This window comes from Vigna unguiculata, chromosome 1 (assembly GCF_037176805.1).
Source record: "Vigna unguiculata cultivar grain cowpea cultivar isolate G323 ecotype 2 chromosome 1, ASM3717680v1, whole genome shotgun sequence".
Taxonomy (NCBI): Eukaryota; Viridiplantae; Streptophyta; class Magnoliopsida; order Fabales; family Fabaceae; genus Vigna; species Vigna unguiculata.
Window position 1 is genome coordinate 9,723,353 of NC_140792.1, and position 5,237 is coordinate 9,728,589.

Sequence of the window (5,237 nt, forward strand, 5' to 3'; positions counted from 1 at the left end):
TCAGTCTGACCTAGCTTTGTGCTGGTGAAAAACCTTCAGTACGCTGAGGGCTAACTCGGTCCGACCTAGTTACATGCTGGTAAAAGATCCTCACTTTGCTGATTATAATAAGATCAAATTAATATACGATATTAGTTCAAAAGAGTTATGCATCTTATGTTTTCCGAGTTATAGCTTTTACAGTCTTTACTTATATTGGTGGTAATTTATTTTGTTCAAATTTGTGAACTCTTATATGATCAAAACGTTGTACAAGTCACATATAATCAGGTCTTGCATACAAATGCAGTTGATAAAAGTAAGTATTAAATAAGATGTCAGGAGTCTACCAAGGACGAGCAAGAAACAGTTCAAAGACATCACAACATCACTTCAAAAATAGGTCCAACAAAACATAAAACTAGTTGCTCATCATTACTACTCTTCATCAACAACATCAACTAGTTGTCCATCTACCACTTCCTTTGTGATGTCAACACCAGAAAGGTCAGCATCGGGACAAAGTATCTTGATCTAATCCAAGGCCATTTGAAATCCTTGTTTGAGGGTCGTGCAAAGCTGGTTAGTAATCTCCTCCTTTTCATCCTCTAATTTTTGACAGCGAGTAGTCAAACCTTCTATTTGGACTTCATAATCTTTAGCTTTAAGCGTCATTTCATCAAACCTAATCATCAGACTCGTCAACTCGGATTCCTTGTCTTTCGATGTTCTCTGAGCTTTACTCAGCTCGGTTTGCAATCTTTTCACTTCCTTTTCGGAAGTATCTAGGTCAGTCCTCGTCTTCGATTCTTTTTCCATTAAAGATTCTGTACGCTTTACTAAAAATAAGGATGAGGCCTCCGCTTGATGCAAACAACGTAGAAGGTCCTCGTGCATAGTCGCAGGAGTACGTTTTGCAAGCATAACCTCATCAGTAGCAAAGTAGTTGGTCGTCTGACCATGTACTAAATGAGGAAATCCCTCATCCCAAAAGCTCTTCCTTGACGTCATAATTCTAGTAAGTGTAGGGTGATCATTCGATTTTGAACCTTCTGAGGCGATTTGATCCGCATCTTTAGACGTAAGCTTTCTTTTCTTCATTTTTGGGTCTCTCTGGGTGGCCTATGGATCATTATCAAGTAAAATATTGCTAGGAGAGCTCCTGGTCTTCGAGCTCGTCCCGACCTTCAAATCTTTGGGGTTTCCCTGATGTTTGATTCGACGGAGCAATTCCTTTTGAGACAAAGCCATCTGGTTCTCTGCAATCATAACAACAAGATCAAGTACTTACAAGACAAACAAACACAAGAGTACAAGAATAGTTCAAGTATATACCAATGAACATTTTTAAATCTACTTCTCGATATTCAAGCTCTAACACCTTACGAATGTCGAAAATAACCTCTAAACCCTCCAAGTCCTGACAACCTTTTCTCTCAATGGGAGTCAAATCTTCAATAAGTCGAGCATTCCGTGGAGAAGGATGTCTTGTCCAAAACAGTGGAAATCCTTCAAGCAACGTCGGATTATGAGTAGGTGCAAGGATTTTTACAAAAATTCCTCTAAATCCTTTATAGGAAGATTGAAATAAGGTAAAAAGACCTCGGCCACTCACACCACTCAAGGCCCATAGCTGACAAGATGAGCTACCTTTCAGCTCGAAGAAATAGAGAAACATGTCAGGGGTCGGAATCCGAGCCCTCCACACAAGATGTAGAAGGCACGTATGAAGGCCCAACTGTTTGGGTGTAGTTGTGCTGGAGACACGTTCAACGAAGTCAGTAACCCCTTTTCGAAATCATTGAAAGGTAATCGGAAGTCGAGACATTCAAAGAGGGTTGCATATATGAAGGTGAAAGTTTGCAAAGGGGGGAGTGTTCCATCCCTACATATGGGTTCATCTAACTCGCATGTTCCGATGACCACGTCACTCTCCTCATTTTTACACAAAGCTCGTCGTTCCCTAAAGAGTTTTATCTTCCTTTCTGAAGATAAACTAGTGGTTTCTCTTCTCAATTTCAAAGAAGCCCAAGGATATTGAGAATCATAGGCGGTCATCTTGGTCAGACTATTCAAATCGAAGAGGTCGGAAAATAACAAGCAAAGACTCAAATCTCCTATTGACTGCTATATCACTCGAGGTTGATATCTGAAAAAGGGGAACAAACCCAACAGAAAAAAAAAGGTTTTATCTTGAAACCCTAAATCATAAATATCAGTTACAGTAACAAAGTTCAAAGTGCAGAGGCATAAGCGGAAACATTCAGTGATTAAATCCACCTAATCTAGCCTACACCAATAACCCATCAAGTAATCAAAAAACTCAATCAAGAAACTATTCAGTAAAGGAAAGCAAGATTATGCATTCAGAAGGCAAGAATTTGCATAAAAAGAATGAAGACGAACCAATATAAGTTGGATAAACAAGAGAAAACACGGGAATGGAAAAGGAGAAATAAACGTAGACGAACCAGGAGGCAAACAAGTTTAAGCAATCGCAACAGCAGATTAAGTGATAAAGTTGAGCAAAGACGCACCTGAACTGCAAAAGGGAGAAAGTAAAAGAAACGAGAAAAACCCCAAGTCTTGACGGAGATTAGCGAGAATGGTTTCATAAAGGGTTTTCTTTTTCAGTTTTAAAGGGTAATGAAACGGTTACCTATGATTCAAGGAAGACCATTAGATGGTAAGAGAGAGAAACACTTGATGTTTGACACATGTTGGTGTTAGGTAGGGGTCATTAAAAGTTGTCCCTTTGTCTAATCACGTTGTTGTCGTACAATACTTGTCAGATATTAGCAACCCTTAGTCATCTTAAGTTGTCGAAGGGTTGGAGGGCTGTGTTATACGACCACCGAGTTCGAGTTCCGATGACAGCTTTTCTCCATCTTCATGCATCTCGGACCGACCTCCATCTCGGAATGAGCTCAACAGCTCAAAATCAGGCCTAGCGGGTAATTTGATGAAATCATCGAATTAAAAGCCCGGTAGTTCTTTGCTCAGGACCAAAAAGGCAAGCCACTAGAAAATATCTTACAAAAACAAACTCCGCATAATGAATGAGATCCCTGATTTCTAGTGAAGCAGCCTAGAATATAGGGATAATGGAGTGAAACCAGGGGGTCGTTGTGCACCATAATCCCGAATGATAAGGAACTGAAAGAATTGCCAAAAGTAATGATGGCTATATAAACCAAACTCAAAGATGAATGAAGGGGTCTTCTTTGGGAGAGAGAGAATTAGTTGATTTATAAAAGAGAGACTGAGTAAAAAGAAATAGGGGTTGGTTCTCAATATCTGGAGAAGACAACTTGTTCTTGCTTACCTATATTCCAGGACAAGAATATATATATATATATATATATATCATTGTGTCCGTGTCGGGACTTCATAGTCAACAATGACAAGTGTTAGGGCTTCCTCTATAATACGTATAGGAAACACATTGTTTCGTTCAATAGAAATTAGTTTAGCATCATCACTACCACTATGGTGTGTGTTAACCTTGCAAGGTTGCCAAGTGATTCCTCGAGTCACCCTTATTACAAAAGAGAGTTAGAGTATGCTAAGAATCAATTAAGTAATTTGGCTTTTGAATCCTTTAGATGTAGTCATCAATTTGGTAATAGAGTAGGGATGACAATGGGTCGGATACAGGTAGTGCCTAAAAATATTCGCTCTCTTACTCACTTCGTTACTTGGTAAGTATCCATGAAGAAAATACCTGTGAGTTTTTTCATACCTACGGGTACCCATGAATACTCATGAATATTTTTTATTTTATTTTTTAATTTTAAATAAAATTATTTAAAAACAAATCTTTAAAATATAAAATTAAAGAAAAAATTCATTTTAAAGTACAATTGAAATCAAACTACCCACTAAAAATATTCATACAATGTAAATTTGAATGAGTTGCACAAAAATATAAATTTAAAAAAAAAATAATCTTTTTAAAATAACTTCAATTTTGTAGACCTAAAAAAGTAGAAATATTTGAAGTCTTTTAAAAAATTCATCAAGAACTAGTATTTATTTCACTAGTAACTTTATTTTGATCACTTTATTTTAAAAAAAAAAATACTAAATAAAACTCACTAATACTTATTATCAAAGAAAAAATATAAAAATAAAATAATTATGAGCAAATAGTGGGTATTTGTGGGTCGAATGTTATGATACTCTTACCTGCTCCATGAGCAAACGGATAACTAAATACATGTGTCCATGACCCTATCCATTAAAAATATCCATTTGGTATATCACGAACTTTTTCTACGAATATTCAAAGATGCAAATTTTTTTGTCATCCTTGTATTATTAGGACCAATTTATCGGTTAATCCTAGATTATCTAATTATTGTTTTTGGAGTGTCATTCCTTTTGCTTCAACGAGTCACATGTTGAATCATTGATTTTATTCATTGACGATGGGTGGTGATAGAGGAAGTAGAGATGTTGGTATAGAAGTCTTTGCTGGTTCTGGTGTAAGTGACTTGAATACCATTGACGCGTGTTTGCTTTCGCTAATTTACTATGTAAGCAAATGGATTTGCGAGTGAGTAGGTTGTTTATTTCAATGAATTTGAAGATAATTGAAGAAGCCGATTTGTCGGAGGGTGTTGTATATGCATCTTCACCTTAGTGTGCAAATAAGCAAAGATTCACTATGTATATGCAAGGTGAGATTACAAAATTACGTTGTTGCTTGAATGAGTGGTGAGGGTGGTAAAGTGATGGTGTTAATCGATTATCACGGAGGAAGGGTGCATTTTTAAAGAGGCGTTTATGCGTCCGACTCTAGAAGGAGAATCGATTTTGTACCGATTCCCTCGAGCCGAGAATCTATTCTCTCCCATGAGAACGGATTATATGGATACGAGAATCGACTCCCTCCATGCAGAACCGATTCTGAGGTTCACACCAATTCCCAAAACAACCATTGCATTCCTACTATCCTGTACGATATGTTGATACTAATCTAGATTAATATGAATGTCATGCTTCATCTACCTTCTTGCTCGTGTTTCGATTGCTATGATAACAAGAGAAGAGGTGGCAGCACCACCTGCTTCATTCATTAATAAGAGATTCCCTAATGTTCCGAAGGAAAATGGTGGTTTGACACCACTTTTAATTGTGAAGTACATTTAATACTGATTTTAATAATAAAATATCATATTAATATAATATAAATAAAATATTATAATAAAATAATAATTTTTCAGTGTCAACCGGAAGGAAGAGAAAATGGACAA

General features: G+C 36.8%; 1 long non-coding RNA gene across 1 annotated transcript; it reads right to left on the reverse strand.

The window, feature by feature from the left end:
• Positions 1 to 289: 289 nt before the first annotated feature.
• LOC114173050 (uncharacterized) lies at positions 290 to 2,632 on the reverse strand. The gene is made up of 2 exons (XR_014993305.1): positions 1,315 to 2,632; positions 290 to 1,238 (listed from the first exon to the last, which is right to left on the reverse strand). It is a non-coding gene; the product is annotated as an uncharacterized LOC114173050 (long non-coding RNA).
• Between the last annotated feature and the right edge of the window lie 2,605 nt (positions 2,633 to 5,237).